General features: G+C 41.7%; 1 pseudogene; it reads right to left on the bottom strand.

The window, feature by feature from the left end:
• The window catches only part of LOC122438043, a 60489-nt pseudogene extending 38316 nt beyond the window's left edge, over positions 1-22173 (bottom strand).
• Between the last annotated feature and the right edge of the window lie 468 nt (positions 22174-22641).

Raw genomic sequence — 22641 nt, 5'->3', positions numbered from 1 at the left:
ACTGAGTCTTTCATTTCGTAAACACTGGATAATTGCTGTCTTAAGACACTGTGCCAGGGGTGGGGAGTATGGGCTGTGCAGGATGGGAGCAAGCTGTTAAGATGGAAACTAGTCCTCAACAGAAGTGAGAGCAACACGCAATTGCCTGCAGAGAACAGGATGAAAGCCAGACTTCAGGATGAAGGTGAGAGGTCTCTTGAAGGAAGTGGTATCTGAGTTGGGGCTTCACAAGGGATGACAGATCAACAAAAAGAAAGGGAAAGGCAGAGGACTCTGAGGAAAAACACAGACCCACCAAATGTGTGCCGGGGACCAGCAGAGCAAGGGAAGCCCACAGAGTGCCACACACAAGGACCACTGAGGCCGGAGTGCGCAGGGCCTCGTACGCCGCATCAAGACACCTAGACTTTCCTCCACACGCAACAAGCAGCCACTAAAGACTTAGGAAGAAGGCAGTGCCTACATATCAGAATTGTGGGTCAATGTGACAGCCGAAGGGCAGAGGGGAAGGGTGAGAAGGGAGAGGGTGGAGGCAGGGAGAGGAGGTGGGCAGATCCTGTTATTCTGGATAAAACTATGACAAAGGCCCGGATCAGGCCAGTGGTGATGGTGAAAGGCAGCCAGGTATTTATGAAACAAAGCGAAAAGTATGGAAATCAGGCAAGAGGAGGGAAAACTGAAGATGACTTTAACCACAATTAATATAAAACTTGTTGAATTACACGGAATTCATATTTATAAACAGATTACAACATCAGAATAATGGAAGGAAACCAACTTTTATTTCACATGTAATTGAGGAAAAAGTACACAAAAGGGGAAAATATGGGTTGTGAATTCACAAAGATGTACCCTTTACCTCTGCCCTACTCATTACGGTTTCCTTCTGAGGCGATGACCCACACCCACCTCATAGTGCCATGCTAACAATTCACCGGGGGAGCGCATATGAACCCGACCCAAAGGAGGCAGCAATAATCAGCAGGCGCAAGTTCTGAGTACAGCTGCTTAAACTACCTTGAGATGGCTCCTCCTGTGACCTCTCGAAGAAGGCGGCAGCGATGGGGAACGAACTCCAAGAGTTTATCATACATGAGCTGGAGATCACTCAGACGACTATCAACAATCTGCTCTAGAATCACCTATTAAACAAACAGCATGTTAAAAAAGCGTCTCAAAGAGAGGTATGAATTACACACTACAGGAAAAATAGAGAAAACCTCAAAAGTATGCTTCTTCATGCCCCCTCCTCCCCAGCTAACATGTTTTCTAACAGTAACAGCTATACTCCAAACTAGTTTCAAGATTTGGAAGCACAGCTCTGACCCAGGGGAGACACAGGCTGGGTGACAGAGACTGGCCTGAAGCCGGAAAGCAAAGCACATTTGCCTCCTCCCCTCCCTAGACTGAAAACAAAATAAAATGGCAATTTCCCATAACAACAGACCCTCCCTGTACTGACCTTGGCCTTTTCTTCTACCATAATTTAGATCAAGGGAAGGTGTGAGACAGAGAAAGATGGAAATATATATTTTATTTTACTTTATTATTTTATCTTTTGTGTTAAGGTTGAGAGTCAAGAGGTTAATGACAAGATAAGCATATGAATTAAAAAAAAATTAAAATGTGGCCTTGGTTTATTTAGTATGCCACTGAAACATCAAATGTTTCTCTCATTTAGCACATTAGGTTCAGTTCAATGAAAAAGGCATAAGTTAGTAACGATTTTCACTTACTGAGACAGAAATAATATAGGTAATTTGTCTTTTTCATTCTTATCAAGTTAGGTAAGAAATATAACAGGATAGGAAGAGAGGAAACTGACAGATCATTTACTTTTAGTAACTCTAATAACAGCTGAAAGGATTACTGAAGTTAATCCTTACATTTCATTTTTATCAATGGGATTCCGTTTCCCCCATTTATAAATGGGAGGCTTTCATCCCAAAGTCATGGTGAACAAGGCTTTGTACTCACTGGACAGAAAGAGCACCCACACGGACAGAGGACTGAAGAGAGTCTGCAAACACTGAGGATGGGCCTGTGACTTTTATCAGTTTGAACCAGATGAAGCTGCCACTTTTGTGTGTCAGAAAACGTTGAGTATTGGCAACTTCATATGGTACAGTCTACATCCTGGCTGCTCAAAGACAGAATATGCTTACTTTCCAAAGTGTAACTGCATCCTTGGAGATGAAGGACACTGGATAGTGAGGTTTTGGACTTAGGGTATTACACTGCTAATTTGCCTATGAAAGTCCTGCATCAGTGACTATTTCCTCCCTCCCACCTTCCTGGCTAAGAGACTCCTCAGTATTCAAGACTTAGGCCACATCTCTGTGAAGACAACCTTCAGCACAGACTTTCCATGGTCAGGGTTTCAGCAGGCTCCCTTACCAGGAACTTACACTGCGGTTTTGGTATCTGCTTACTTGTTCCATTTTACCCACTAGACCAATAGTTAAAAATTCACTTTAAGAATTTAGTGGCAAATAATTTACATACCATAAAACTGACCTAAAAATGTTTTGGTACATTCCTTCTCCCTAGGCAAGACCCTCCTCCCACTAAATTAACATGATCCCTGGGCTACAGCATCACTAAAAAACACTGAGAAGGTGCCTGACTCCTGCATGCCGGTTGTCACCACCAGGGACCAACCTTTTCTTTCAACTGATGGTACTACAGTAACTGAGAATCTTTACAGAAAGGCCTCTAAACTACCCCTTACACCCAGTAAAGCATCCAAGACAGAGCAGATGCTCTATGAACATCTGCTGAATGGAGGCCTTATCCAACAGTACACAAACCTCATCTACGTACGGTTTCATGAGGACTTGACCAACTGACGCCTCTGCATCCCGTGTCTTGTCAATTGTGGCCTAAGTCTGTAAGCAGTGCCGAATAGTATCGACATTGGAAGTCTGAAGACCTTCTAATAGGAGGCCTTCCAGTGACTGTTGTAACATGGCTTTAATACCAGCTATACGCTGCAAGAAAGACAGGTTAAAAAGCTCCAGTTGTAATCATTTCTAAAGATCCAGACACACACATAACAAATTTCTTATCCCAACAGAAGATATGTAAAATTAAATATTAACATTTTCTGGAGAGGAACAATGAATCTCTCCTCCTCCTCACATCTCTTTGTAAGTTAATCTTTGCTGTATCAAAGGATTTAGATATCACTTTAGAATGAGGTTCTTTTAAGCTACAGAGTAAATCTGGCAAACATCATGATTCTAAAGTCCAGTCAAGAGTTTTGGATAAGTTAATTCTGACTAAATCATATAGTGTGTCAAGTTACATGAAATTTAGAATTAATTTTACCCTTATAACTCAGAGCATATGCCTGTATCTTTACACAGAATCTATGTGTGACACTTAGGAGGCAGGGGCCTAGAAAACACAAACTGAAAGAGAAAATTCAAAGCTAGTTTCAAAATCCTGCAGATCAACAACTGTCAGAACAATACAGGCATACCCTGGCGATACTGCAGGTGTGGTTCTAGGCCACCACAATAAATTGATTACTACACAATAAAGCCAGTTATGGGGGTTTCTTGGATTCTCAGCAGATATAAAGCATATGTTTATACCATACTACATACAGTATATTGAGTTGGCAAAAGCATTATGTGTAAAACAAACAAGATATAGACTTTAATTACTTTAATTAAAACATGCTTTATTGCTAAAAAATGCAACCATCATGTGACCCTTCAGTAAGCTATTATCATTTTGCTGGTGGAGGTGTGAAATACTGTGAAAACTACCAGAATGAGATACAGAGATAACAGCACTTGAAGTGAGCAAGTGCTGTTAAAAGGGTACTGGCATGGTGATAGACCTGCTTGATGCAGAGTTGCAATAAACCTTCAATTAAAAAAAAGTGCAGTATCTGTGAAACACAAAAAATCTAAGGGCAATAAAATAAGGTCTGCCTGTACCAGGTAAAATCAAAATTATTTTGCAAATTCCTAAATAATAAAGTGTGAAAAATCTAATTTTGTCTTATTTTGTCCAAAAGAGGCAAGCCTTTTGAAAAGTAAAAGGCTTCAAAGCAAGCCTTTGCTTTGAACAGCATGAAACTCTAACTGATTAAATTCTTTGGCAATTCTCTCCAACATCTGTCCAGTCAAAAGTGGGCTAGTGGAGACAATTAAAAAGAGTTAATTCCTAAAGGTTTTTAATTTCCAAGAATATATCACATGATCAGCAATCCTGATGCTTTCATTGTGCTTTTCCATAGCCCCCTTGTTATAAGGTAGAAGCTATAGCATCCTTTGTGCCATGAACTTTTACAGCATGTTCTAGGACAGTGGAAAACTAGAAAAGTTAAGCATAAGCCCCTGACACTGCCAGGCCCCGACCACAGGGTCCAGCCGAGAAGCAAGAGCTGCCCCAGGCCAGGTGGGTGTTTACATCTCCTCCCCCAGCCTCTCTCATTCAGGGCCTTCTTCATTGTTAACTTCCCTTCCCTCTCTCTAGCTCTACCCGGTTATTTACATTACACTGCCCTGGTTTTCCCTCCTCTACAACTCAAAGTTGCTGATCTGAATTTTTAAAAAGTCCTCAAAGGTGATTCTGAGCAAGAAACAGCATATCTATTACATTAAAGATGGAATATCACAAAGGAACAGTATTATAGAAAAAGACATTGTGATGCATCTCTATCAAAGGAAGAGTAGGGATGGACAAAAATGGAAAGAGAACAGGAAGGCAGGCATGGTGGACGTCGAGTGAGGACAAGCTGGCAGCAGCTGCCAAGGCGGCTGAGGGCAAGAGACTCGGAACGGTTTGAGACAAACAGCCCCCCTGGATGGGTGGGAAGGGATGACCCATCAAGTGGGGTCACAAACAGTCGAACATGACTGAGCACCTCAACTGAACTGAGGGCCTACTACCTGCCAGGTATGGGCTGACGGCACCTCAGTGTCAGACAACCCTGCCGGAGGAGCTCCCGTTAGCTTCCACTGTCAGTGACACCAGGAGTTGAGACACCATGGCTCGGGCTGCAGAGTGGAATATACAGCACGAATCTGTCCACGGCACCACGGTGCTTCCCATGGTGCTGGCATGAGCTACTCATTTTCTGAGTCACTCACCTACCTGGCTGATTTAAAATTCAGACTAGAAAGATAAGAAGACAGCTGCAGTATGTAACAAAGAAAACGGTCATCTTTTTCTAATTTCACAAGTTTTTTATTTATTTTTTTTTTCTTGTTGACAAACGTTAACTAAATGTGCCTATCCTGTTTCTTAATGATGTAATGCTAGGGTAAGATACATAAGTGGCAATACTCTGGGCATTACTCTGATCTAAATGAATTTAGAAAAGATGAAAGCTATTTCATATCTTGAAGATCAACAAAATTTTGCCAGTGCTTCTCTAAGGCAATTCCAAAGACTAAAATTCTTCCAATAAAAGCACACTCCTCTGATTCCCTGTGAAGTGATGTATTGGAACTGTGGCCCAGAACCATAAAGCCTTTATAAGGATGTATTATAAACTTTACCATCTCACACCCTCCACTTTCCACAAGCTACACTCAAAAACACTGAACCATAGACTTGGCTTTTCTTCTTTTTCAGAAATGAATTTTAACTAAAAAATAAAAATAAAAAATTTAGGCTAGATGTGAAGTATTAATTTATGTAATATTTAGTAAAGAAAATACTTACCTGCTTGCTTCTAGTGCAGATGTTTCTTTAGAATGTTGAGAATTTAAGATTTTTTCAATTTTCTGAACTGATGGAATAACCTGTATAAGCCACAACATACATATCTACAAAATAATAATTAAGCAAAAAACAAAGTTATCATGATATTTCATCTTAATCATCTTATTTCCCCATTCTAAATACAGGGACATACAAAGCAAAAGGTCAACTTAGAGTATGTAGGGCATTCTATATTTTGAATACTTCTACATAAAACTTAATTCCCAAGAATGCAAATCTTAATTTTAGGTGTCAAGAAGAAGCACTTTTTCAATATTCTACTGCAAGTTTATAGTTGAAAAAAGAGAAAACTAGACTTTTTGTTTCCTCATTTCCCACACTTTCATTCATTTCTTTTCCTATCTTAAATGAACCTCTCTATAGGTATTACATTTATTTTCTTATGACCCTTTTTCGTGTTATAACTGTAGCTTCTGATCATCTTTATCCTATTGACATGGATATGACACAATTATATGCTTAAGCATCAGTTCATTAAAGCCATTATTATACAACCTTATCAAAGAAGTCGGGCATTATACAAAAACCCACCCTTAAAAGCACAGAAAGATATAAAGCACTCATTAAACAAACAGTTCCCAGAACTATACAGTAGTATAGCACCGGGAATTCTATCTAGTGCTCTGGGGTGACCTGAATGGGAAGGAATCTAAACACGAGGGGACGTGTGTGTGTGACAGGTCCACTCTGCTGTGCAGCAGAGACTAAAGCACTGTAAAGCACTGGACTCCAGTAAAAATCACTCTAAAAAAAGACAAAATAAAATATGTGAGTAGTTACTGAGCACCCACTGTGCTCCAGACACTGACCCAGGCAGGGAGGACATGAGTGAACACAACAGGCAAAGAGTCCCTGCTCTCACAAGGCTGACAGCCTTTCTCAGAAAGGCACTCCATTCTTGAAATCTCTGGACACAAGCTGATAATCGTCTCACATTCTAGTCCCCTTATATCCAATAGTAATGGACATATATATCATATGTATTATATATTACAGTACTACAATATATGCAATAATGGATATGTAATATTATATGATAATGTAATATTATATCCATTAAAGTCAGAAAATAAAATCAAAACATGAGACTGCTAAAAATTGAAAGTAGTGCATGCAGAGGTACAGTAAAGAAGTGGAAACTAAAGAAGCAATGTGGCAGAATAAGAGAGCAACACACTAGTTTTTCCACCTGCAGCAGAACACTGGAAGAGCTGGCCTTAGAAGGCCTACTTGCTCCCGAATCACTAAAATTTGAATATCTTCTTTACAAGGGTGCTGAGAAATTAGTTTTATGCCTGTTAAACTGTAAAATGCTTTACTGATACCAGTTATTACTGTCTCTTATTCTGGAAAAATTGAGGAATGTTAATTTTGTGTCCATTTGGGCACCTCTAAAATTCTGCTTTATTTCAAATAGTTAACATGACATTATAAGCACAGAAACAGTTTTGGGAGGAAAAAAATAGTTTCACATGCTGAGAAGGTGAGAAGACCTGAGGCTCTGAGCTGGCATGTAGCATAAGAAATCTACATTTAAAATTTTTAATGCTATCATTAATAAAGCACAAGAAGAATATGCAATATTCTTTGTCTTTTTCTTCAATTAGTTACTTTACCATACCCTTCTTATTAATAGGACTTTAATCAGCCAAGGAGTGAGAAGACCTGGGCTCCAGCTCTGGCTGAACCCCTCAGGAGCCTGGCTGAACGCTGCTGCCTAAAGAGAAAGGAAGACCCCGCACTCCTCTCTGCAGCGGCACCAAGAGGAGTCTATCACACCGCATCCAGGAAAGTGCCGTTAGCTCCGAGGTGCTACCACAAGCCCGTGTTTAACAGTATGACACTCAAGGACACCTTTTTTTCCCTAATGTCCTCTTATTTAGACATTCGTTCACCTACTGCCCGAATTCCTTCACTGACAGATGACCGAAAACTCTGTAAAAGAATAAAGAAAACGTATTGCAGAAATTGTTTGGTGGCATTACAAAACTTGTACATTAAATTCCATGTAACTTAATTATCTCTGGGCCAGTATTATGTAGATATTGACAAAAACACATAATATCAAATACAACTGCTGTTGAGGGTACTCATGATTCGAGGGCAAAATGACATAGAAAGTCAAGATCATAGAGGATTAATGGCCAAATGAATAATAATATTGGGTTGGCAAAAAAGTTAGTTAACTTTTTTACCATAAGATGGCTCTAGTAGTGCTTGGCTGTCTTTAATTTCATTAGAAATAATTTTGTAACACTGTATTGTGACAACTCTCGTATCAGTATTCATTAAAAAAAATCAAGACTATTGAATTTTTGTGTAGTCATTTTAATATTAAAGGAGAAAAAAAGCAACATTTTCTGCGTATTATGCTTCATTATTTCAAGAAAGGTAAAAATACAACTGAAATGCAAAGTAAGATTTGTGCAGTGTATGGAGAAGTTGCTGTGACTGACTGAAGTGTCAAAATGGCTTGCAAAGTTCTGTGCTGGAGACTTCTCACTGGATAGATTTTGCCACGGTTGAAAAGAACAGTTGAAGTTGATAGCAATCAAACTGAGACCTTAACTGAGAACAATCCCTTCCAATGTTACACCATGCGGGACATGGCCAACATACTCAAAATATCCAAATCGACTGTGAACACCATTTGCACCAGCTTGGTTATGTGAATCGTTTTGATGTTTGGGTTCCACGTAAGTGAAGCGAAAAAAGAACCTTCTTGACCATATTTCCACAGATAATTCTCTACTTAAACGTAACAAAAATGTTTAATTTTTAAAGCAAATTGTGACAGGAGAGAGAAAAGTGGATTGCTGTTGTTGTTCAGTTGCTCAGATGTCCCCGTGGACTGCAGCACGCCAGGCTTCCCTGTCCTTCACTATCTCCCAGAGTTTGCTCAAACTCATGTCCATTGAGTCGATGATGCCATCCAACCATCTCATCCTCTGTGGGTACTGTGCAATTATGCGAAATGGAAGAGCTCGTGGGGCAAGCAAAATGAAGCACCACAATCATACGTAAGGCTGCTCTTCATCCACAAGTGATGCTGTGTATACGGTGGGATTGGAAGGGGATTCTCTATAATGAGCTCCTTCTGGAAAACCAAATGACTAATTCTAATAAGTACCTGCTCCCAATTAGACAAACTGAAGGCAGCACTAGACGAAAAGCATCTGGAATTAGTCAAGAGAAAACGCATAATCTTGCATCAGGATAACTCAAGACCACGTTTCTTTGATGACCAGGCAAAACCTGTTACAGCTTGGCTGGGAAGTTCTGATTCACCCACCACAGTCACCAGACATTGCACCTTCAGATTTTCACTTATTTTGGTCTTTACAAAATTCCCTTAATGGAAAAATTTCAATTCCCTGGAAGACCATAAAAGACACCTGCAACAGTTCTTTGCTCAAAAATGTAAAAAGTTTTGGGAAGATGGAATTATGAAGCTGCCTGAAAAAAACAGCAGAAGGCAGTGGAACAAAACTGTGAATACACTGTTCAATAAAGTTCTTGGTGAAAATGAAAACTGTGTCTTTTATTTTTACTTAAAAACCAGCGGAACTTGCTGGCCAACCCGATACATATACAATCACCATCATACGTGTTCAGAGTACAGAAAGAACCATCTGAATCAAACACTAGGAAAATCTGGTGCAGGGGATGGAATGCGAGTCTGACTTGGAGAGCCCGTGGAGGCCGACGGTGGAGGAGAGCCTTCACTAGAGGACAGAGGGTGGAAAGGTGCAACTGACAGGGCGCTCTCAGGGTTGGAGGGTGCACCCGGGTGCACGGCAGCCTTCATTTTGGAGAGAAGTAGAAATAAACAGGGGTGGGGGAGATTTAGGAGAATTTTAGACTAGATTCTATCAGGAACTAAACAATCCTTAAGCACTGGTACTTCATGATGCCATGTTGTTCTAAGGATGTTACGAATCGAGGAGTAAGGAAAAGAATGGCCAGGAAAAGGCAGCTCATAGGTGGAGAAACATGTCCAGAAGCTAATAAATGAAACAAAATATGAAGAGTCAGGCCAAAGCAAAGGTAAAAGAAATGATGAGAATAAACTAGACATGGCAACCCGCTCCAGTGCTCTTGCCTGGAGAATCCCATGGACAGAGGAGCCTGGCGGGCTACAGTCCATGGGGTTGCAAGAGTCAGAAATGACTTAGCGACTAAAGCACCACCACCAGACAAATCACAAAAATTTTATAGAAAAGTGAATTAATTCATTCCATAAACATGAAATGTCTACTAACCATCAGCCAATGAGGATAGGATACAATGATGAATTAGACAGAAACAGTCTTATCCCTCAATGATCTTAGAATCTCGGAGAAGCTTCTTGAGTTGAGATTAAAAAGGCAGGTGAGGTCTTGGTTGATGAGAAGAAGGGTGGTGATAAAGACAGCTGCAGAGTAAGGGACGGTAGGTGGTGCTGGCCGCTGGCAGTGTAGGACAAGAGCCTGAAGGCATGAGGGCAGTCGAGGAAGTTCAAGCACAGGTGGGCAGAGTGGAGAGAGTTGAGAGAGAAGAGTGGAAGGTTAACAAAGGACGGGGTTCGGGAAATGTCATGGCTACAGGTTGGGAGAAGAGGAGTCCTGAAAAGGAGGCAGGAAGGCCACGCAGAGGCTGGTGTGGAATCCAGCAGCAGACCAAAAACTTCTTTCTATTCCATTCCAACAAAAGGCACTTTAATAAGCTTTGTGAAATTCAAACAAGACACGAACTTTCAAACAGTCTGCTAGTTCAAGGCACAGCTCACAACTAAACCTCTTTTACAAATTTTTTCTTGCCTACTCTCCTCGGGACTTCTCAGCCCTGACATTCCCATTGTCCTGCATTTCCTACAGTTTTATCCAAGCAGAACCTTTATTACATTATCTACTGAGAACCCTGCATGTGCCAGGTACTGTCTCGAGGCAAGGAGCATAAGGCCACGTGGTCTGGCGTGGCCCAGTGCTGACACACACAGGAAGTGACGGTGCAGTGCTTCACAACGAAGGGAGGATGGAGGGCGAGGTGCCTAGCACAGCCTAGAGGGTGACGGGAGGACAGGGCGGCAGTTTTCTGTTGGAGGTGATACCAAAACTCCCTCTCCACTGTTCACCCAGATGAAGTCCCTGTTCTCATGGCTTAGGGGCAGACAGTTCCACTCCCAAGGGAGAGATTTTCTCAGAGAAACTAGGTATTACATGACATTTATATTATCCTTCAGTTACATCAGGGGTTAAATGGCTGGTATAAACTGGTCCACGAATCTAACTACATATAAAATATTGTCTGGGAAAATACTTGTAAAATGACAAATTTTAAAATATAAGTAAGCCAGTTCTAAGCTGGAGACCACTTATACATGGGTGAGGTGGTATTAACAAATTTAATTTTTGAAATACACTCTCCTCCTCCCTGACATTTAAAAGCGTCTACTCTACTCTTGAGGATTCGCCATCTTCAAACCAAATATGTTTCTTAGGTTGTACTATCACATGCAAATCATTTGCATTTTGAAAGTATTATACTATAATCATGGAACATTAAAAAACACCAACCACAACAATCACAACAATCTAACAGATTAATAAAAGAATTCTTGGAGAAGGCAAACTAGTGTAATTTGCTTTACGGTAGCTTGTTGACTGTTATTTGGGGACGTACCAGAACCTCTTCTCCTAACTGTCCCAAAGGCGCAGAAAGCTGACTGAGGGCCTTGTCCATACCAACCTAAAGGCAAAATCATGTTGGCACAGACACATCAGGGCCAGGATTAACAGTGAAGCCTGTGCTTAATGATCAAAGCAGTATTAGACTTAGGTTATTCTTTCTGTACAATTACATGCTACTAAACTATGTAACAAAAATGTTATTTGGCCATAAATATTGCTCCTTGAATGTGAAAAACCTGTTGATATATAAGCACTATAAAAATGAGGAAAGTCATAATAAATAAAAAATTCCTATGCACAATTTGCCTTTGGGATGAAATTTTAAATGACTTAAAAAACTAATAGGAAAAATAGCTATCTCTGTTGTTTATGATATTCAACCAGCTGATATGAAAGTCTGATGGACTACATCTCTCCTAAGCGTTATTACAACCCTTCAGAAAAATCCAAATTAAATAGGATGGAAATAAAATTTTCAGGGTCTCTAATCCTACTGGAACATTTATCTTAGTGGTGTATTTCCCAAAAGCAAATATGGCTCATTATTCTCAATGCTTCTTGAAATTCCCATAGAGATGGCTATTTTCCATTCCTCTTTTGACAAACAGACTTAAAAACAAAATATGAACAAGACTTTCGCAAGTATGAAAACTCAAGTGTTTCTAAACAATTTTTCCAGGTAATTGATATGCTTCTTATAAAACAATTCTACATTTGTATAAAATGTATAAAAATAGGCTTCTTAATGCCCAATATTGGCCAATGTTTTCTCAACCTATCTTTGGCTAGCACATGTACCTGAAATTAAATGAAACATTTCCTTAAGAAGAGTCGATATCTGCTCTCGGAAATTAGTCTAAACTGGTGAGATTTCATGGGAATCAATTAGCAACTAACAAAAGCAAACACTCTTGGCATTGCTATCCTTTACTTTTCACCACTTCTTAGTAAGTCATTCAAAACATAATCAAACTAAACTGTGCACAAAACATGTGTATCAAGAAAGTTTAGTTCCTTTATTAATCAAGATTAGCAATCCCTTCAAGTTTCTGGGGAAAAAAATAACTAAAAGGTTTCTTAAAAGACTCAGAGCTGTTAAGAATAAATATGAGTGAGAAAAAAAGTGTGCAGTACATGTGTAAATACACTGACAGGTAGGAACTGTGGATTTCAAGTTTACCAGGTTTGTTGACAGGTTGACAAAGTCTGCGTAGTCCTTGTTGATGAGCTCAACCATGGCTGTTTTAAGCAGCTTATAGTAGAGCTCCAGGTCATCTCTAAGTGCTTCCAGCTGCACTCGCTTCTGACAGTCAGACATAAAGTGATCGACATAAAAGTCTTCCTGAAAATAAAACCAGAAAAAAAGAATTATTGCAACAATATCACATTTTACACATACAAATAAAAGGAGAGAGAACAACAGAGAAACACCATTCTATTCATTTGAAAGGTTAACTGCTGTCAGGATAAAGCACTTTAAAACACACAGGACAGAAAGGTGCTTGCATACTGGCAAGGTGCCAAGAGGGAGACCCCTGACCAAGAGCATTCTCTCCTGCTGCCTAAGTCCCAAAAGGGATTTCATTTGTTTTTAACTACACACATTCAATAGGCTCTTCTCAGAACAGAAGTAGTTCCTTTTCCCTTAAGTTTTAAAAGTAACAAATATTCACTGTGACAATTTCAGCCTGTAAATAAAGCCATCCCTCAGCATCCATGGGGGCCTGTTTTCAGGACCCCCAAAGACACCAAAATCGAGGTATGTCCTAGTCTCTAAAATAAAATGGCACAGTATTTACATACACTTTAAATCATCTCCAGATTACATAATACCTAATAAAATGTAAATGTTATATAGATTATCGAAAATACTATGTAAAGAGTTGCCAACTACTCATCGCAGCAAATTCAAATTTTGTGTTTTGAAACTTTCTGGAATTTTTTTCCCAAATATTTTCACTGTGAGGATGGATGAGGTAACATCCATCACACAGTTACAAATTTCCTTTTCTTGCTATGATAAATTTTAAGATTTACTCTCTTAAACTTTCAAATATACAGTACAGTATTATTAACTATAGTCACCATGCTATACATCACATCCCCATGACTTATTTAACTGATTAACTAGAAGTCTGTACCATTTGACCCCTTCGCCCATTCCATCCATTCCCCACCCCCTGCTCTGGCAACCACCAATCTGTTCTCAGTACCTCTGAGTTAATTTTTGTTTTGTTTTATAGATTTCACATAAAAGTGAGATCGTGATCATCTTCCTCTAACTTTATGTCATGTAGCATTAATGCCCTCAAGGTCCATCCACGTTGCCACAAATGGCAAGCTTTCTTTTTTGAAAATATTTTTATTTATTATTCTTGGTTGTGCTGCATCTTCAGTGCTGCATGCGGGCTTTCTCTAGCTGTGGCAAGCAGGGGCTACTCTGTGTTGCGGTTTGCAGACTTCTCAATGTGGTGGTTTCTCTTGTTGTGGGCTACGGACTCTAGAGCACAGGCAGAGTAGCTGTGGCTCAGAGGCTTATCTGCTCTGTGGCACGTTGAATCTGCCCGGACCAGGGATCAAATCTGTGTCCTCTGAATTGGCAAGCAGATTCTGAGCCACTGTACTGTTGTAGAAACCAGTACTCGAGAAACCAAGCACCACACTTGGAGAGTTGGAGAACTCATGTTTACTACGCCAGCGGGCCCAGAGCAGTTAACACTCTAAGCTCTGAGCCCCAAACAGAGGGGTTACAGAGTTTTCACAGACAGGCTATAGTGGGCAACACTAGCTGCTAATAGGCTGGTTTAAACGAAGCAGTTTCGTGTGCACAGGAACAGCAGTCAAGATGGGGAGGGGAATGCCTGACCTTTATACAGAAAGGCATGATTAAGCAGGTTTACAGGGGCTGGGGAATTGCAAAGAGCAGGACAAGGGTGGTGAGATAAGCTCCAGTTCCTCGTATCTTAAATCCCCACTTTCTGAGACTGCATGACCTACCCGATCCGGACTTTGCAAGGAGCAAGCTGAGTTACACAGGCAGGACAAGCAGGAGGTTATGTCAAATTTTAACTTTTCCTTTTCAGTACCACCAGGGGAGTCCAGATTTAGTTCCTTTTCATGGCTGAATAATATTCCCCTGTGTGTGTGTGGTGTGTGTATACCATGGTTTCTTTATCTATTCATCTATCGATGGATACTAAGCCTGCTTCCATGTCTTGACTATTGCAAGTAATACTGCAGTGAACACTGGGGACCTACAGGTGTAAGCCTCACTGGCCACCAAAGCCAGGTGACCTAGAGTTGTCTCTGGGCAGAAACTGCAAACATCGGGGCACCAGACAAGTACCCAAGTTCCTTTCTAGGAGATACTGTCCAGCTGGACTGAGGCAGAGAGGGCAAAGACGGCTCCTGCCAGCCTCCAAGTCCCCAGAGAATGTTAAATGAGAGGCCGGCCCCTCAGGCTGATGCTTTAAGATAAACAAGCCTCTTTCACAGAAAGTCGGGGCCCTTTTCAGCCTCTGTCCCTGTGCCAGGCCCCAGGAGGGTGACCAAGTTCATGCTACCCTTCAAAAGCTGTTTCTCACATCATGAGCCTGGTGGGTCTCGCAGATGCCAGTTCCACTGACTTTCAAAGGTAGATGTTTGGGGGCTCATCTCCCAGGTGCAAGTCTTTAAAGGAGGGGTGCCAAGTTTAGGGTTCAGATCCTTCACTTCTCAGGGAGCAGCTGGGGATGGTAGCTTCCTTCCAATTGTGGGTCACCATGCTGGGAGTGAGCTGGAGGGTGAGACCATGTCTCAGCCTCTCCTATCCACTTTGATGTGTGTTGTTGGCCAGATGTGCAGGAGTTGCTCAGAGGAGGAAACTCTTCCATGAGTAGCTACTGATTTCATGTGTCCACGGGAGGAGGTAAGTATTGTAGGATCCTCCTTGCATGAAACCCTTGACCTTTTTCTATGTTCACACACACATGCACAAACACATACACACTTTTTCTATGTTCACACACACACACACACAGAATCTTAATAAATCTTTTCTAAGCTATTTTTCTCCTTTTACATATAGCTTCAATGTCTTTTCATAATACATATTAATTAGTATTGACATTTTATATGGATGTTGAGTATTCAACTGAACAGATGTTCAAAATCTTTCAAAACCAACTTCCAAGCATTGTTCACAGAATCATTATGCCCTGTTTCCCTTTATAACATGCTGACACCCCTGGTAGGCACACAGGCATACAGACAGCAAATTACTGTCTACTTATGACTTCAGTACTAACTGAGCTATTTAGTTATCAAGTATCAGGTACGATGATTCCCAAACTTGTTAAGGCCACTTATATTTGTCACCAAAATTACATAATTTTATTAAACATTGTATAAACCAACAAAATATAAGTACACAGTGATAACCGTTTTCATGAAAACTAAGGCAGATGCTTTGCAAAGACCTGATACTGAGAAACTGATATGACAGATTTTGCTGAATTATATTAAATATATGAGATGACCATGAACCAGGTAGTGCTGTGGGAAGGAGGATCATACAAATCTTGAAGGATTCTATACCAGATTCTCTGCAAATGCCTTGGGGTTCTCATTCAACTTAAAGTACAACAACAACAACAAAAAAATTGAATTCACAGACAGATTTTCAGAGAAAAGAGTTTCGAGCCACATCAATGTAGAACAAATGTACACATATGTTAAGGACAACATGCACCATTCCGTAAGAGTACTCATAAAAACTGACTTTCTTAATTAATCACCCAAATACCTGCTATAATACTGTCAGAGAAGAGATTTCTTACCAAACTATAATTTCACAACCAGCTAGTGAAAAGCCATCTGTTTCTTTTACTTCTTGAGACTACCTAAGATAACACCTTAGACTCACAGTTACACAACAATCACAGAAAGAATGTGGGGGCAGGACTCAGCCTGGCATCTTGGCCTTGGTACTGACCAGCCGTATGACTATGCAGAGCACTTGGCTTGTTACTTTGAAAGTATGAACTTCAAGTGGATGAAGTTCAGAGCTGAACTTCATAATGGCATTCTAAATCATATAACTTGAGCTCTAACAAATGCTATCAGGCAATATTAGTGCTCAGTTTGCCATTTATATATTTGTTCTTTGATAAACAAATGTCCCACACAAGAGAAAATGACTGAGAACACTTGTGAATATCAGAGCTTTTGCTCTGACAGCAAACGACTTCAGACTCACAGTGGCATGTTATAACTGCCACATTTCACTTCCCAGAGGGTTTCGCTTTACACTGTAGAGTTACTAAACATCCAGCAATTGATATTATTATCTAGAAAATATCCACATGGAAGAGAATGAATTTAGATACCAACCTCACACTATACACAGAAATTTAACTCAAGATAGATTAAAAGACAAATAGAAGAGCTAAAACAATCAAACTCTAAGAAGAAAACAGGTGAAAATCTGTGTGCCCTTGAATTAGACAGTCATTGACACAAAAAGCATCAAGATAACAGATAAACTGAACTCAATCAAAATTAAAACTTGTGTGTTAAAACACATTATTTACAAAGTGAGAAGACAACCCAGTGAATGGAAGAAAATATTTGCAAATCATGTATCTGACAAGGGTCTAACATCCAGAGTATAAAAACTCTTACAACTCAAGAGTTAAAAGACAAATCAACCAAATAAAAAATTAGCAAAAGATCTGAATAGACATTTCTCCAAAGAAGATATACAAATAGCCAATCAGCAAATAAGAAAGTAAAAACAACTCAAGAGTTTGGCTGGGATGTGGAAGAGAATGATATGAAAATGACTAGAGGCAGGAGGGTCAAGAGGAAGAGACCAAAGCAGGAGCGTGTTTGAAAGCCACTGGGGATGAGGTCAGAGGAGAGGGGAATCAGAGGGTGGGGAGAGTACCAGGGGTTCTGGGCTGCAAGCACAGGGAGGAGTGGGGTAGGAAGGACCAACCTCAGGAAGGAAAACCCCTTTTCCAAACAGGCGAGGTGGAGAAAGGGGATGGGTACATATACAAGAATGGAGCTGTCATCAGTCAAGATGAAGAAGTTCCCATCTGAGGGCACTAGTTTTTCTATAAAAGAGAAGTCATATGCTGAGATAGAAGGACAGATTTCAACAGCACCCCTAGGTGAATTGGTCTAAGTTATCTTTGTTAGCAGCCTCTTCTCTCCCATACTACTAGTATCTCATGTCCTATTTCATGGATTAGTTGGCCATCAATCCTCGCTAAGGATTTTTGTATTTTTTAAGCTGACAAAACTATTGATATGATGTCATCACCACCTCTACTACCAAGTGACAGAGGTCCCCAAGTGATGGTACCTCTACTACCATCTTGTCTTCTGATCACCTACATCCTTCACAAATCTGTCCTCTGCTCTGTATTTCTCATTAGATCTTACAAGGACCACTGAAGCATTTTAAGTCGCCTTTTTTCTCTAGGTTCAGAAAGGTAGTTGGTTGTTTCTTAAGCATTTATTAAATAACTTCCTAAAAGTCTGAGATACCACTATGACATTGAGTTAGGACTGAAATACATGGGCAAGAATGGCCCAAATAAAAATATTAGCTCATCAGTTCAAATCCAACCTAATTTACCCTTGAAACAGAACCCCATATTAACCTAAGTAACCAGTGGCCCAGCATCCTCTAACACGGGTTCAATGCAACAGACATGACGACGTCATTTCCTGCTTTCCACCTGACTGTAACTCATCAAGCGCAAACCCCTCAGTGCACACGAGAACAACTTGCAGTCCCACCCAGCTGTCTTTCTACTTTTCTAGTCTCAATTCTGGTCATCCTCCCAGCCTCTCTGGACTAAGTCCAGTTTCTCAGCACACACTGTGATCTTTCTGTGACCATACTCAAAAGCCTAAATCTTATCTACCTTGTACTATCCAGTCTAGACTGCTGGTGGACACAAAGCAGGTGATCAGTGAAGTGAAGTGATAGACACTCAGCCATGTCCAACTCTCTGCAACCCCATGGACTGTAGCCCACCAGACTTCTCAGTCCATGGGATTCTGCAGGCAAGAATACTGGAGTGGGTTGCCATTTCCTTCTCCAAGGTGATCAACGAGTGCCTGTTTATTAAATAAATGATTGCTACCATTTTCCTAACAGGGCCTCATCATGTGTGTGACACAGTTTCCTTTGACTGGAAACAAATTTCCCAATGACTGGATTTTTTGAGTAACCTTCACTCTCCTAATGCAAATTGGACACTCTCTAACTTTCTCACAGGCACAAATTACAATATGCATTGAATCAGACAGACTTAAGAAATATAACCCCAAAGGCAAACTCTCTACCTATCATTTCTGCCATGTGACCAAAACTTTTAAAATGTCTCTCTGAAGGAAACATACATTGCAAGTAACCTTTATCTCCAAGTCTCACTTAGAAAATCAACATTTAACACAGGGTGGCTGTCCCATGTATTTTGCTTTTACATGTGAAGTGGTCACATTTATTAGCACTACAAATTACAGAGCACATTCAGAGGCTTAGGAGGCATGAAAGAATATGAAACTGCTGCCATTTCAGCCACCTCCCCAGTTTGCTCTCCCCTTCATCAAGTTCTACTTTAGAACTTATTTTGAGGTTTCTACTTTCTGAAGCCTCTCTTCCCAAAGGCTTTCTATCAGTTCAGGGCAAGAAACATGGTGGGGCTAGCAAGTCAGAAAGAATGCTGGTGCTGAGCCTGAAGGAAGCCTTGAATAAGGCAAAGTTGGTCAGGCTAAGCTCTCTGTATTCTGAGATTCCCAAACAGAACAAAGCCCCTCATCTCTGCTTGTGCCTTGGCTTCTTTCAGCACACCTCGCCTCATCACGCTCTTTCTTCCTACCCTTGCTCCAGGACAGTTCTCAGCCAGCGGATGGAACAAAGCGTTTCTGGATCGGCAAGCTCACGTGGTACTCCCTTTCAAATGACGCCCTTCATTACAGAGGTTTAGCAGAAACATCACTGTACAAGGACAAGAGTACATTACTCCTGGGTCTAGATGGCCTGCATGATAAAAATGACATGGCCACACTGGAGAAGATCCAGATGTAACTGCTTTTTTCTTAAACTGCATCACTTAACTTTTTTACCACAGCTGGCATGCACTGCTGTGCCAGTCCCAGGCGTGCTGCAGAGCAGCTCGTCTGTGTGCACACGTGGACCCACTCTGCTCTGGGCTCCTCTCCCACGTGGGTCACTAAAGTGCTGGGCAGAGCTCCCTGTGCTGCACAGTGAACCTCTGCTGATCTGCTTTACATACGGTAGTGTGTATACGTTAATCCCAGTCTCCTAACTTATCACCTCTCCCCATGCCTCCCCTTCTGTAACCATACAGGTCCGGCTAGTCAAGGCTGTGGTTTCTCCAGTAGTCATGTACGGACGTGAGAGCTGGACCATAAGTAAAGCTGAGCACCGAAGAATTGATGCTTTTGAACTGTGGTGTTGGAGAAGACTCTAGAGAGTCCCTTGAACTGCAAGGAGATCCAACCAGTCCATCCTAAAGGAGACTGGTCCTGAATATTCACTGGAAGGACTGATGCTGAATCTGAAACTCCAATACTCTGACCACCTGATGCAAAGAACTAACTCATTGGAAAACACCCTGATGCTGGGAAAGATTGCAGGTGGGAGGAGAAGGGGACAACAAAGGATGAGATGGTTGGATGGCATCACCAACTCAATGGACATGAGTTTGAGTAAACTCTGGGAGTTGGCGATGGGACAGGGAGGCCTGGCATGCTGCAGTCCATGGGGTTGCAAAGAGTCAGACACGGCTAATCAATTGAACCATAAATTTAATTTTGAGATCTGTGAGTCTGTTTTGTAAATAAGTTCATCTGTTATCACTTTTCAGGCTTCCCAGGTGGCTCTGTGGTAAACAACCTACCCGCCAAGGCAAAGAAACATGGGAGATGTGAGTTTCACCCCTAGGTTAAGAATATCCCCTGGATAAGGAAATGGCAAACTACTCCAGGATTCTTTCCTGGAGAATCCCATGGACAGAGGAGCCTGGCAGGATACAGTCCATGAGGTTTCAAAGAGTTGCTTAAGACTGAGCATACACGCATGCATGTATCATTTTTATTAGAGTCCACATGTGAATGATATATTTGTCTTTCTCTATCTGACTTACTTCACTTAGTATGATAATCTTCAGGTCCATCCATGTAGCTGCAAATGGCATTATTTGGCTCTTTTTGATGAGCAATATGGAAGTTCCTTTAAAAACTAAATATAGAACTACCATATCATTCAGCAGCCCCACTCCTGGGCATATATCAGAAGAAAATCATCCTGTGAAAAGATGCAAGCACCCTAGTATTCACTGCAGTACTATTTGCAATGGCCAAGACATGGAAACAATCTAAAAGTTCACAGGAATGGATAAAGAAGATGTGGTGTTGTTCAGGCCCCAAGTCATGTCCGACTCTTTGCGACCCCGTGGACTGCAGCACACCCAGCTTCCCCGGTCCTCACCACCTCCCCAAATTTTCCCAAGTTCAAGTCCATGTGGTACATACTACTCAGCAATAAAAAAGAACAGATGTAAATACTGTTTAAAACCAGAGACTGTGAACTGAAATGCAAGCATCAAAAAGATAAACTAATGAAGCTAAAAAGCAAAAGACATACTAAGACTTGAAGTCATAAAAAAAAAAAAAAAAAGTAAGACTTAAATTCAGTTGCTCAAAAGTTTAAGTGTCTACTGAGCCAAAAGATTTAACTTTTTAACACTGAAAGCAGCCACTAAGTGGTATCAAAAACCCCAATCCTTAGAAATAAAGCATCACTGTATTTCTTGATGGTGTATGTACAGTTCCAGAGCATTACCCCCAAAAGAATATGCAAAGTTCCTCCCAGCTCCGATTCAGATCTTGGACACTTTCAAGGCTGTGCCGGATAAACCTTTAATATCCATCATATTTCAACTCTCTACCTTCAGACCAACCTCAAGTTCACCTTATAAAAAGTAGAGTAACTTTAGAGAAGCACAATGGTTTGCTTTGTTGTATTGCAACAAAATCAGTAATAAGATTCTAATCTTTTAAATATCCCATTCAGAAACTTTAGGCGAACGTTAAGGACGAACTTTCGATTGAGTGCCTTTTCCACCCACCTAATCCCTGGGTAGAGACGTGGGTCCAGAGGTTTGGTCAATACATTCGTACTGAGCTTCTAGGTGCAAGGCGGCGATCGACAAACTTCTGTCTGCCCAGGATCTGGCAATTCCGACTGCACTGCATGGGAATGGGCTCGGGAATAACAGGAGCTTTTATTAAAAACCTAGCTCAAAACCACTTGCCCACAACTTCAGGCCTTTTCGTCACTATGCACCATTTCACAGAAGTGCCTTCTCACAGCAGGCTGCCCCGGCCCCACCTGAGGCCAAAAGACTCACTGTGAAGGCAGCCAGGTCCCGCAGGGGGCAGATCCGGGGCATGCGCGGCCCAGCAGCCCGAGGAGGCCCCAGAGGGAAAGGAAGACAGGCCACCCGCCTCGGCTCGGGGAGCACAGTCCCCCGGACACACCTTCATGAACTCGTCCTTGTCGAAGCACAGCGTGTCCGGCCCCTTGGGCAGGTTCATCCTACTTTTCTCCATCCCGCCGGACGCCGCCTCTCAGCGCCAACCGCGGGTGAGGGGAATAAGGAAGACCCTATGCGTACAGACCGGGCAGCCGCAGCCAGAGCCAGTTACCCCGGCAGAGAGAAGCCACTTCTGCCAACATGGCAACAGCCGCACCGCGGCCAATCAGCGAGGGCTCCGCGAGCCGGCCTCTGCCGGCAGGCCTCCGCCCGCCACCGCCAAGAGGGGCGTGGGGATAGCAGCTGACACCGCTCTGTAGGTCATGCTGCCTCCAGGCGGCGGAGGGCGGCACTGCAGCTCAGGCTAGCTGGGCGGGGCAGTCTTGCTCCCAGTGAGGTAGGTCTGAGGCTGAAGAGCACGGGCTGGAGGAGTCTGGGGCTTCCTCTCCAGCCACCGTTTCCACTGGGAAAAATCTACCTGCAGCATTCTTCCAGGATCTCCTCCCTGATATTGCTCCAGGATCTGGCTCAGATCCAGGTGGGAGTTTGGAATAACCTTGGGTCTTCACTCTTCTTAAGGGAGCACCTTTGAGTAACTCTGGTCTTCACTCTTCTTAAAGAGCACCTCATTACCCAGCTAGTCGGAACATAGCACACAAATACATGTG

This window comes from Cervus canadensis, chromosome 3, assembly GCF_019320065.1.
Source record: "Cervus canadensis isolate Bull #8, Minnesota chromosome 3, ASM1932006v1, whole genome shotgun sequence".
Taxonomy (NCBI): domain Eukaryota; kingdom Metazoa; phylum Chordata; class Mammalia; order Artiodactyla; family Cervidae; genus Cervus; species Cervus canadensis.
The sequence above is the reverse complement of the archived record's forward strand: the minus strand, read 5'-3'. Positions and strand labels throughout refer to the sequence as shown.